We start from the raw sequence: 13,869 nt of genomic DNA on the forward strand, positions 1-13,869 counted from the left end.
ATGTAATCCAGCATATAAACAGAACCAAAGACAAAAACCACATGATTATCTCAATAGATGCAGAAAAGGCCTTTGACAAAATTCAACAACCCTTCATGCTAAAAACTCTCAATAAATTAGGTATTGATGGGACGTATCTCAAAATAATAAGAGCTATCTATGACAAACCCACAGCCAATACCATACTGAATGGGCAAAAACTGGAAGCATTCCCTTTGAAAACTGGCACAAGACAGGGATGCCCTCTCTCACCACTTCTATGCAACATAGTGTTGGAAGTTCTGGCCAGGGCAATTAGGCAGGAGAAGGAAATAAAGGGTATTCAATTAGGAAAAGAGGAAGTCAAATTGTCCCTGTTTGCAGACGACATGATTGTATATCTAGAAAACCCCATCGTCTCAGCCCAAAATCTCCTTAAGCTGATAAGCAACTTCAGCAAAGTCTCAGGATACAAAATCAAAGTACAAAAATCACACGCATTCTTATACATCAATAACAGACAAACAGAGAGCCAAATCATGAGTGAACTCCCATTCACAATTGCTTCAAAGAGAATAAAATACCTAGGAATCCAACTTACAAGGGATGTGAAGGACCTCTTCAAGGAGAACTACAAACCACTGCTCAAGGAAATAAAAGAGGATACAAACAAATGGGAGAACATTCCATGCTTATGGGTAGGAAGAATCAATATCGTGAAAATGGCCATCCTTCCCAAGGTAATTTACAGATTCAATGCCATCCCCATCAAGCTACCAATGACTTTCTTCACAGAATTGGAAAAAACTACTTTAAAGTTCATATGGAACCAAAAAAGAGCCCGCATCGCCAAGTCAATCCTAAGCCAAAAGAACAAAGCTGGAGGCATCACACTACCTGACTTCAAACTATACTACAAGGCTACAGTAACCAAAACAGCATGGTACTGGTACCAAAACAGAGATATAGATCAATGGAACAGAACAGAGCCGTCAGAAATAATGCCACATATCTACAACTATCTGATCTTTGACAAACCTGAGAAAAACAAGCAATGGGGAAAGGATTCCCTATTTAATAAATGGTGCTGGGAAAACTGGCTAGCCATATGTAGAAAGCTGAGACTGGATCCCTTCCTTACACCTTATACAAAAATCAATTCAAGATGGATTAAAGAGTTAAATGTTAGACCTAAAACCATAAAAACCCTAGAAGAAAACCTAGGCATTACCATTCAGGACATAGGCATGGGCAAGGACTTCACGTCTAAAACACCAAAAGCAATGGCAACAAAAGCCAAAATTGACAAATGGGATCTAATTAAACTCAAGAGCTTCTGCACAGCAAAAGAAACTACCATCAGAGTGAACAGGCAACCTACAAAATGGGAGAAAATTTTTGCAACCTACTCATCTGACAAAGGGCTAATATCCAGAATCTACAATGAACTCCAACAAATTTACAAGAAAAAAACAAACAACCCCATCAAAAAGTGGGCAAACGACATGAACAGACACTTCTCAAAAGAAGACATTTATGCAGCCAAAAAACACATGAAAAAATGCTCACCATCACCGGCCATCAGAGAAATGCAAATCAAAACCACAATGAGATACCATCTCACACCAGTTAGAATGGCAGTCATTAAAAAGTCAGGAAACAGCAGGTGCTGGAGAGGATGTGGAGAAATAGGAACACTTTTACACTGTTGGTGGGACTGTAAACTAGTTCAACCATTGTGGAAGTCAGTGTGGCGATTCCTCAGGGATCTAGAACTAGAAATTCCATTTGACCCAGCCATCCCATTACTGGGTATATACCCAAAGGACTATAAATCATGCTGCTATAAAAACACATGCACACGTATGTTTATTGCGGCATTATTCACAATAGCAAAGACTTGGAACCAACCCAAATGTCCAACAATGATAGACTGGATTAAGAAAATATGGCACATATACACCATGGAATACTATGCCGCCATAAAAAATGATGAGTTCATGTCCTTTGTAGGGACATGGATGAAATTGGAAATCATCATTCTCAGTAAACTATCGCAAGAACAAAAAACCAAACACCGCATATTCTCATTCATAGGTGGGAATTGAACAATGAGAACACATGGACACAGGAAGGGGAACATCACACTTCGGGGACTGTTGTGGGGTGGGGGGAGGGGGGAGGGATAGCATTGGGAGATATACCTAATGCTAGATGATGAGTTAGTGGGTGCAGCGCACCAGCATGGCACATGTATACATATGTAACTTACCTGCACAGTGCACACATGTACCATAAAACCTAAAGTATAATAATAATAATTAAAAAATAAAAATAAAAAAAAATAAAGATCCCAGGCCAGGCGCGGTGGCTCACGCCTGTAATTCCAGCACTTTGGGAGGCCGAGGTGGGTGGATTACTTGATGTCAGGAGTTCAAGACCAGCCTGACCAACATGGTGAAACCCCGTTTCTACTAAAAATACAAAATTAGCCAAGCGTGGTGTTGTACACCTGTAATCCCAGCTACTCAGGAGGCTTAGGCAGGAGAATAGCTTGAACCCAGGAGGCAGAGGTTGCAGTGAGCCAAGATCATGCTATTGCACTCCAGCCTGGGGGACAAGAGCAAAACTCCATCTCAAAAAAAAAAAAAAAAAAAAAATCCCTGTAAGGCCCAAGATTGTGTCCTAGCCTTACCACTCTAGTAATTATAAAAAGTTCTTTCCTGCACTCACGTCTTTATAGCATTGCTGCTATTCTAGGATGAGGGATGTATATTTTTAAAACCATCTAAATTCCTACATCCTATCCCTGGATAGTTCAATAGTGTCTTTGATGAGACTTTCTCTGTAGCTTCCACTGTGATGGCCCGATCATGGCGAGGACTTTGCATTATGTTCCTAGATATCACAGGTAATGGAGTTACTAGAGTAAATTATTCCTTTTTATTAGACTGAGAAGAAAGCGATTTCTGTGCTCCACTATATCTAAGGCATTCTGTGGCTATGTTTTTTCTTGACAAAGTAGGAATTAGAGATCGTTATCTACAAAAAAGGAGAAGGTCCATTTTGGCCTGAGTCTCTTAGGTAACAATTGGTTTAACTTAACCTGGTAATGATTCTAGCATCTGCCATCCTCTTCAATGAGAAATATGAGCATTACACAGTTTCCCAGGGAAATGAATGAGGCGTGGGGAAGAGGTGCTCACCCCTTAAATGCTTTAATTGTCTGAGAATAACTATTACGATTTGGCTTCTGCCAGCCACGGTGGCGTTCACCTGTAATCCCAGCTACTTGAGAGGCTGAGGCTGGAGGATCCCTTGAACCCAGGACTTTGAGGCCAGCCTGGGCAATGTAGTGAGATCCTGTCTCAAAAAAAAAAAAAAAAAAAGATTTGCCTGGGCACAGTGGCTCACGCCTGTAATCCCAGCACTTTGGGAGGCCGAGGCGGGCGGATCATGAGGTCAGCAGTTCGAGACCAGCCTGGCCAACATGGTGAAATCCAGTCTCTACTGAAAATACAAAAATTAGCCTGGTGTGGTGGCAGGCACCTGTAATCCCAGCTACTCGGGAGGCTGAGGCAGGAGAATCGCTTGAACCCGGGAGGTGGAGGTTGTGGTGAGCTGAGACTGTGCCATTGCACTCCAGCCTGGGTGACAGAGCAAGACTCTGTCTCAAAAAAAAAAAAAAAAAAAAAAAATGCCTGCCAGCAGACTATTACTAGTCACTATTTTATAGGTTAGCAAGCTTGTTGATTCATTTTTTTCCTATGTGATGCCAGAGAATGCATTTCAGCTAAAGGTGTTAAGGGATTAAAAGGTACCTATACCTTTAATCTAGGAATATCTATTTTTCAATAGGTGTCAAAGCTCTTTAATCTTTTGGATTGTTCTAGGGGAGCCACAGCGGTATTTTCTGTATGTGGCTGTAATGTCTGCACCTTAAATTGTCATGGTGTAAACATTTCTGGGTTCTAAATTTGTGGTAGCAGTTGCTATAGTTATTGGTTTGTTTTTTTCTGACAGAGTTAAATTGTGATTCTGAATTGTGTCCCACCTCCTTGTCTATTGGACAATATAAGGTATTTTCGTAAAGCCAAGTATTAATATTTACTCACTAACATTAAATGAATTATAGGAGGGGCAGAAACCACACTATTGGCTGTTTCTTTTTTCTAAATTGTGCATAAAATCCCAAATCCACCTATTGCTTGGTCTGAATCAATGCAGATTTCAAAATCATCTAAGCAACATTATAGCATTTAGCTCTCAAAATAAAAGGAAGGCAATTGACTCTAAGTATTCTAGATTAATAATTCAAACTGTTTTAAAAAATATATCCTGTACATTTCTTGCCTACTTGAATATACATTTTTTCCATGGTTGTGTAATTTTGTTTCTGCTTTTTTAACTTAAGAGTTAATTATAATATTTTTCCATGTTGCTATATTATCTTTTAAAAATGTCCATTAAATAATTATACTACAGCTGTTGCTTTAACCATTGGTGTTCAATTCAAATTTCTAGACCTTGAATCAAACCTATTGAATCAAAAATACTGAGAGTAGACTCAAGAACCTCCATTAAATAAATTCTTCTGTTTTATCAGAGGTAAAGCCTGAGATTCAGGGATAGGAGTGGCCTTAGGAGTGCCTGTACTGCTGAATAGGAAAGTCATCATTTCCACCATTGTAAATAATATTGCAATGAATATTGTTGTGAACATATCTTCTTCCTTCTTTGAATAATGTCCTTCTTTGGGCTATGCCATATTTCTTCCTAAATAGGAAGAACCATAAGTATGCAGAATTTTAATCTACTTTCCTGAGTTTCTTATATTCTTTTCCCTGATTAATTTACCAACAAATATCTCCAACAATGGTAAATCTGATTTTAGCTACATTTTAAACTGTAAATATGAGACAGTCATTAGTTTAAATTTGACAAAGTTAACAGAAAAGATCAAATTCTTCCATACTCTACCTAGCAGACTAACCAGAACAGGGAAGAAGGCAGCGAAGGTGCAGTGGATCTGCAGCCACTGGTGAGGAACTGATAAGTGGTCGTACTGTAGCATTAGCTAATGTTCGTGAATGTTCTTTATACTTAGAGAGCCATTTCACATTCATTACCTGATGAGGTTCTCCCCACTCTGTGAGTAGGTATGATTATTCCCTTTGTATTTATGAGGAAACTAAGGCTCAAGATTGCTCAATAATTTGCCCTGAACAACTGGAAATTATTTGAATGTGGAAGATTTTCTGCCTCGCATCATACTCAAGTAGCTGTTTATTGGGGATGCCTTTTTCTTAATATAATATCCAGAGAGCTTTTCTTTTTTATATCTAATTTTACTGTTGTTTTAAAAATTAGGCAATTACAGTTCCATCAGCTCAATTCAAAACCCAGATAATAAGCAACATTTAGTTGCAAGGTACTCTAGGGAATACAAAAATGAGAGAGCACAGCCCTGGGCTTTTGGGAACTTTGATCTGGGAGATGTAAACAGCATGTTTAAAACAAGACAGAACCAAGGACTGTAGAGGATTTTCTAATTTCTTCCTTTACAGTTGAGGAAACAGGTCTGGCATCAAGGATTCCCCACTTGAGTTACTGCAAATAATCCTTTGGTGCTGGTCTCCTGCTCCGGGCTGCAAGCTCCTCTAGGACAGGGCATGGCTTCCTTATGCCCATTGCTACACCCCGGTGTTTGTGCATGGGCAGGTGCAGAGTGGGCGCACATTTGATGCATCTTCACCTCAATTTCTTCCAAATGGAATATGCCTCATGATATTTTTCTTTATGCAACAGGTATTTACTTAGTTTCCATTATGTGGCATGCACTTTTTAGGCACTTGGGAGACCAGGGAACAAAACAGAAAATACTCCCTGCTCTTCTGGAGTCAAAAGGTATAATCAATCTTTTGCCTTGCAGGAGTTTGATACCAATAGGATACACTATATCATAGGAGTAATGGTCAGAGTGTCTCTGCTTCTAGCTTTAGTTCTATACACTTAGTGCTAAAGAGGCACACGACTTCTAACAGCTGAAGAAGTTTCAGGAATATATCCTTTACCTCCTTCTCTTAATCTCAACTCTACATAAATCTGAGCTTCACGTAAAATTTTTGAAATTTTAGGGAGCTATCAAGGCAAAGACATAGAGTGGTGAAAGTGTGTAAAATGTTCGGAGCCGGTAAATGAACCACGTGGCCAGAGTGTAGGGCTCATAGAGCCTTTAGTTGGAGATGAGGTTGGAGAGTTAGCTTGACACCACAGTAGAGGGCCTTGGAAGAAGCCATTTAGATTTTGGGTAACTGAGAGTGTTTTGAGGTTTTTGATAAAGCAAACAAATACGAACTTACCTGTAAACGTTTAGGAAGGTTACTGTGGCAGGAGTGAGAAGGATGCACCAGGTGGGGCAAGGCAAATTAGAAGGGTTTTACACAAGCGTGTTATGAGATAATGGAGTTATAGCAAGACAATAGGAAGGAGAGGAGAGATGAGAGACTGCAGAAGTAGAAACAACATGAGTTCATGATGGCTGATGGGCTACAGGAGAGAATTCTTGAAGGTGATAGAGAAGTTGTTGGTGATAGAGAGGTTGCTGATGACATCAATCATTAAAAATGTAAGGCAATGAGGAAGTTTTTGATTGATGGATGTGAGTGATACTATAAATGCAATTTGGATATCTTGTACCAACTATCCAGGACAGTATAATTTATATCATTTATATCAAGTAATTCAATTCAACTCAACACATATTTCTGGTGTCCTTACCACCTGCTAAGTGGTAGAAATGATTTAAGTACGAGAAGAGAAATCCTGCTGTAAATGGCCTTCAGTATAATGAAGGAAGTAAATATAAGCATGAACAATAACAAAAGGTGAAATACTGTGTGATATATTATGAGGGGTATAAGAGCCATCGAGACCGGAAGAAGGAAAAGAATATAGTTATTTAGGGGCAAGCTGTAATGTTTAGAACAGGATAGGATAGAAAATACATTTTTTAAAATTGAAAAGCAATATTTTCAATTAACATATAATAAATATTTTTCAAAAAATATCTATTAAAATATCAAATTCAGAGAAATCAAATAAAAGTGGACTCAGTGTGCAACCAAATATAATGGATATACTGTGATAATCTTAGTGAATTCCTTCTAAGGGGCTAGTACAAGATGTGCTGTTTATATGCCTATAAACAGCTAAGAAAAAGAGATTAGCAAAGATGATTTGGGATATTTTAACTTACTGTAGATTATCATTATAGACTTGAGCTCTACACACTTTGACAATCTGTTGATTCTATGCCTGAACACTTTGAAATACCACAGCCTAGGATTTCGATGGGCTGGTCAGTTCCCAGGCAACTTGGCTAATGAGAGCAGCTTCTGTGGCACTGCAGTAGACCTTGTAAGCATAAGCAGCTGGACAAACCTCTTTGTGAGATTGTGAAACTCTTGATTTTTTCAGCACTACTTTCCTGAGTTGATTTGATAAAAACTGTTCTTCCAAACCATCAGTAGTAAGTTCTTTTAGTTAAGTGATAAATCATAGCCAGATTGTACTGCAAACTGGCTGATGTCTAACTTCTTCAGCATTCATAGATGTCTCTGAAAATTCATGTTTGGTTAGGTCCAGCATAGCATAATTTATTTTTCCTTAAAATTTCCAACCATTGCCTCAAAAGAGACAAACACTTTGGCCTGAGCATCAAGTATCATATTCGCCCCTGTTTTTTCTGATCAGGAGAATGTTTCAATCTACGTGTCTTCACTTCTCATTCATTTTTGTAAGTTTCCCCTTTTCTTTGCATAAGTAGTTGCTTCCTGTCTTCCAGCTGGGCAAAAATTTCTAGTATCAGAAGTTAGGAGTATTGTGCATGATTATATTGGCTCTTTTGCTTTGTTGTAAACAATACACTCAGTTTTATCATACTATTTGTGAGGTTTTATTGAGTAATTGTGAGGTTGGTTTCCAAAGGCACATTGATGATTGACTGCAGATTGAGATAGATCAGGAGGTTCAGTTCTGTGTCCTCTTAATAGAGTTGACAAATCATCATTTTCAATTTGAATGATATCTGACCACCAAACAGGGACACCTTGTACTCTCTTGCCTTTTTTCTCAGGATTAGGAGGGCAATTGAAACCACCAGCCAAAGCAGACGTCTCAGCATCTCTTAGCCTTTGCCCCATTCCAGACAGGATGCTAGAGGTAGACTCAGCTAAGAACTATTATCTGGTCTCCTTAGCAGATAGTGTTGATTTTAAGTATCTTGGGTTTTTTTTGGAAACAGAGTTTTGCTCTGACGCCCAGGCAGGAGTGAAGTGGCGTGATCTTGGCTGACTGCAACCTCTGCCTCCTGGGTTCAAGAGGTTCTTATTCCACAGCCTCCTGAGTAGCTGGGACTACAGGCATGTGTCACCACACCTAGCAATTTTAAGTACACCTTAAAGTATGCTCTGATTCCAGATGTTTGCACTGAGAGTCTGTTAGTTTTTTAAAAAACCTATTTTTTTTGTGTTTCTGTTTTATGAAAGTAATATAGTTTGTAGAAAATTTGAAAATACCAAAGTTTGAAGAAAATAACCCATCATATCACAACTCACTGTTTATGTTTTATTGCAATCTTGTCTTTGTAAAACACAATTTATAGTTATATCTTGGTTATTATGCATATATAAACATTATATATGAATATTCCTAGTTTTTTACTTTAATTTTGCTAGCAAATTTTGTGTGTTTTATGTTTGAACAACAAATCACTTTGCACTCTAGTAACCTCTGGACTTGTCTTGTTTCTCTCTGTTACACATTTACTTGACAACAAGAACCTTTGTGTCAGGTCAGCATGGGACCTTTGGCTACATTTCATTTATACTGCGAATGCCCAGGAAGGGGGATTATACCATGTTTCCAATATGTACTAGGCTAGAATATCCTAGGGGATATGTTTTCATTTTAATAGCCTAATGTATAATCTGATTACTATTATTCAAGATAGGATAGAAAGTAGCAATTCTAGTTTGTGCCAGAGGCTGTGAGTTTCTTAAAAGACCTGAACCTGATCTGGGGTCGTTCCATTAAAGATACTGATAGAATGGTCTATATGCAGTCCTTAAACATGATTTTCAGAGAATTTATGATCATTTGGTCAAATGCTCAGAATCCCCCATTGATGTGGCCATATTTATATAAATCGATGACCTGATGGTCTTTAGGGCTCATGGTTGTCTGCAGTTATGGGTGGAGACTAGTTCATTCAGGGAGCTGGCAGTTAGGAGAGAGAATCAGCCACCATCTCCTCCACATTCTTTCCTTTTTGGGAACTTTGCTCATGTCTGCGTCAGTGGAGCCTAGACCTGGAATCTCAATTGTGTGATTTTGTTTCCAGAAACCGTAAGTAAGTGGGCACTAGAGTAAGTTCTTATCAGGCTAAGCTGGAAAGAGATAAATAACATTTCTGAGCCTCACAGATTTAAATGGAGTTCACTAGAATTCCAAGGTCTGTCAGTAATTAAAGACAACTCTGAAAATTCAAAGAAGATTCCATTTTTGTCTCAGTCCCTTAAAGAACAGTCAGGTTAGCAGAAACTGACTGTGATGTCAGCTACCACTATTGCCAAATTCATACCTCATGTCAATTAAATTGCCAGTTACAGGCATTATGTACTTTCACAGTTTGTAAGACATTTCATGTTTCAATGATTTTTGTCTGACTGTATAGTCTTGGATTAAAGACTTCTGACAGAGGAAGACACTGTAATAGAGCACAGTAGATACAGACACCCACGTGACGCATACTTTCAGTCATCAGTCAGTTTCTCCACAGCGGCAGTCTTGGACTGTAGTCATGCTAGATGTAATGGAGTTGCCCAGGTAGCGCATCAATACCAGCATGCTACTTGGTTCATCCACCAGCCCATCTGCTTCATAGGGAGGCTGGAAAAGACTCCTCCCACTGGAAAAATGTTTATTCTTTCAGATGAAGAAGGAAAAAATGGAATCATTGAGTTAATGGAGCCACTTCATGAAGAAATCTCTGGAATCTTGAAAGTGTTGGAAGAGTAACCGCCAAGGCAACCATCATGTGTGCATCTTATGTCCAGTTTAAAGAAGATAACCATCCTTTTGATCTTGGACATTACAATGAAGCTGTGAAAATTATCCATGAGTTCCCTCAGTTTTATCCTTTAGGGATTGTGCAATATGATTTGATCTTGATGAATTTTCATATGATTGCAAATGAGCTACATTAAATACTATTAGATGAGACCCTTCTTGTTTGAGGGAGATATTTCTGTGCTTTCTCACATTTAATTTTTTTTTTTTTTTTTTGAGACAGTGTCTCACTCTATTGCCCAGGCTGGAGTGCGGTGGCGAAATCTTGGCTCACTACAACCTCCATCTCCTGGGTTCAAGCGATTCTCATGCCTCAGCCTCCCAAGTAGCTGGAATTACAGGCACCTGCCACCATGTCTGGCTAATTTTTGTATTTTTAGTAGAGACAGCGTTTCGCCATGTTGGCCAGGCTGGTTTCAAACTCCTGGCCTCAAGCGATCCACCCACCTCAGCCTCCCAAAGGGCTGGGATTACAGGCATGAGCCACTGCACCTGACCAATTTTCTCTTTTTAAAATTTTATTTGTCTGGCTTTAGATATTCCAATCTAGAGTTTTTGGCCAAACTGATATATTGACAGTTCTCACCTAAGTCCTGTTATAAAGAATTGCTTCTACAATATATGGTCAGATTAGATGCAAGAATAAAGCAGTTGTCTGAGTTTAGGTTTCTATTTTATTAGTAAAAACTAAAATAGTACACAGTAAAAAATACAGCATAGTAAATATCAACATTCTCTAAATTTATAAACTTGAAAAGTCAGAACCTTTTACTGAAGTTGTGATGCACTGCTCAAGATATTGTTAACCAAGGTGGGTCAGAGGATGAGGGCATTTTCAGTTTAGGAGCAGCTACAGCATAGGGACTTCAGAGCCCTTTACCTTAACTTTAGAAGGTCTAAGAGAAGAGTGGCAATAATAAACAGTAATCATAGCTAAATTGATTAAACATGGCCAACATACTGGATGCTGTGTTGACCACTTTAACATGTTGTCGTCTTTCATCTTCATCACAACCTTACAAGGTAGTTAGAGTGATAATTCTCATTTGTAGAACACAGAGAGGTTAGAGGCTTTTCCGAGGTTATGGAGTTACTAATGCCTGAACCAAAACTTGAACTCAGGTCCGCTCAAATACAAACACATGCTCTTCAAACACATGCTCTTAAACTGTAAGCTTTGTGCATTTCTTGTTGGTGATTAGCCCTTACATCTTGGCAAATCAAAGGCAAGGCCATTTTACCATGCTCAGATTCATTGACGTTCTCATAAAGCAACATAAGTCAAAATTTAAAGTAGAGGGTGTGAGTCTTCTCCTGCTATTATTCTTGTTTTCTTTTCAATTCAGGATTCTGTAGGCACAAAAACACAAAATGATATACCTTTTAGTCACAGGGTGTGCATGCTTTTCTGATCATTTAAATAATTTTAAAACACTACAGACAAGTCTCACTTATGCTTAAATCCTGAATAAAATATTAGCAAATAAAATAAAGGAATACATTAAAATGGGATTTGAAATATTGGTAAATGGAATCCAGCAGCACATTTCAACAAAGCGAGTTTTTTTTGTAGAAATGCAAAAATAGCTTTAAAATGGGATTAGTAATATATGGTCAGCCAAACAAATAGATTTAAAAACCCATTTTCATCCTAATGAATGGTAAAAAGATATTTGACAAAATTCAACATTAACTTTTAAAAAAGTTCTCATAGTAAAAGAGGCCTGGATTAGCATTCTTCACTTGATAAAAAAATTTATGTTTCAAAGCAAATACTAGTATCCCTTTTTTTAAAATTTATTTTTATTTTTTGAGACAGAGTCTCACTCTTTTGCCCAGGCTGGAGTGCAATGCTGCAATCTTAGCTAAACATAACCTCCTCCTCTCGGGTTCAAACAATTCTCTTGCTTCAGCCTCTTGAGTAGCTGGGACTACAGACATGCACCACCAGGCCTTCCTAATTTTTGTATTTTTGGTAGAGACAGGGTTTCACCATGTTGGCCAGGCTGGTCTCAAACTCCCGCCTCAGACTCCTAAAGTGTTGGGATTACAGGTGTGAGCCATTGTGCCATGCCTTAGTATCACATTTAATAATGAAACACTGCCGGGTGAACGCCTGTAATCCCATCACTTCAGGAGGCCACAGCGGGCAGATCACCTGAGGTTGGGAGTTTGAGACCAGCCTGACCAACATGGAGAAACCCCGTCTCTACTAAAAATACAAAATTAGCCAGGCATGGTGGGGCATGCCTGTAATCCCAGCTCCTCAGGAGGCTGAGGCAGGAGAATTGCTTGAACCTGGGAGGTGGAGGTTGCAGTGAGCTGAGATCGAATCATTGCACTCCAGCATGGGCAACAAGAGCAGAACTCCATCTCAAAATAATAATAATAATAATGAAACACAATAACACTAGTTTTTCTATAAAAATTAAGCAAGAAAGACAAAGATGTGTATTATTGCACTGTACAGAGAACACAGTTCTCAATATAGTGTTCAAATTTCTTAGATTTAGGGCTTAGCAAAGTGCCTGGCACACAATAGAAACTCGATTATTTGTTAAATGAATTAGTGACATTGAAACAAGAGGAGTAAATTCTGGAATAGTGGAGGCATAATTATTATTTGCAGATAATATAGTTTTGTTTCAATAGAATTAACTAAAAAATGACTAGAAATAATAGGAACATTCAGAATAGTGGCTAGGTTCAAAATTAATATACCACCACCTGCTCCACCTTTGTGGCCTCCTGGGCCACCTATGGGTCTTCTTCCTGGACCAGGAGTTCCTCCAGGCATTCCTGAGGCCACCTGGAATGCCAGGCCTCTGAAGGCTTTTACCCCAACATTTACTTCCAGGACCACCACTAGGCTGACTCCTGGGCCCTCTCCCAGGCCCACCTCCAGGTCTTCCTCCTGGGAACAACCACCAAAGCGACCTCCCCCTCGCCTTCAGGTATCCCTCTTTCTCATCCTGGCATGATGATCCACCTTTGGTGCCTCCACATAGACTTGCCCCTGTCCACCCCTGGTTTTTTCCACCAGATCCCTTGCTAAACCCTGCGATTTTCAGTGTACCACCCAACTTGATTCGGCAACCCAAGGTGGATGATATGAGTGCAGCCACCATTGAGAAGAAAACCACAACAACCACTAGTGCCAAGCCACAGATCACTGCTAATTCCAAGGCAGAGGTTACTTGATTTGTGCCCACAGCACTGAGAGTAGGTCAGGAAAATGAAGGGGCTACTGCCACTCCTCCAAGAAAAGTCAGTGGATGATTCTGCTGTGCCTCTTGCCAAAGCAGCTCCCAAATCTAGTTCTTCCATTCCTGTCTCAGTACAGACCAAGGATGATGTTTTGGGGCTTTCATGAAAGTTGAAAGTGTTACTGTGACACCTTATTTCAGTTCAAGGGCTATCCTAAAGTTTAGCCTTGTTCAGAATTTCCTACATATAAGAGAGGGTATCTCATTCAGAATAGATAGGCTATTAAAACAGTGCTGCCACATCTATTCCTTTTCATACCACCATTTTCATCCTGTTTCTTCCCCTTTTCCAGTTCTTTGGAGATTTGTGATTGAGGATCTCAGTCACTTATTTGTTTTGACTCTCTTCTTGTGCTGTGGGCACTGGAGCAGAGATTTCTGAAAAACCAGTTTATTTTACCTTGCCTTTTGTTTTTGAGTTATTTTTGATATTTTCCTATAAATATTTTGTAATATTCTACTTGTAGTGAAATGAATCACAATGTCATTTCCT

At 39.1% G+C, this 13,869-nt stretch overlaps 2 pseudogenes; both read left to right on the forward strand.

Moving 5' to 3' along the window:
* The first annotated feature begins 9,841 nt into the window (after positions 1-9,841).
* LOC129039054 (replication protein A 14 kDa subunit-like) lies at positions 9,842-10,247 on the forward strand (annotated as a pseudogene).
* Positions 10,248-11,096: 849 nt separating this feature from the next.
* Positions 11,097-13,483, forward strand: LOC129039055 (WW domain-binding protein 11-like; annotated as a pseudogene).
* The last annotated feature ends 386 nt before the right edge of the window (positions 13,484-13,869 follow it).

The sequence above is a fragment of the Pongo pygmaeus genome, chromosome 5, assembly GCF_028885625.2.
Source record: "Pongo pygmaeus isolate AG05252 chromosome 5, NHGRI_mPonPyg2-v2.0_pri, whole genome shotgun sequence".
Classification (NCBI taxonomy): domain Eukaryota; kingdom Metazoa; phylum Chordata; class Mammalia; order Primates; family Hominidae; genus Pongo; species Pongo pygmaeus.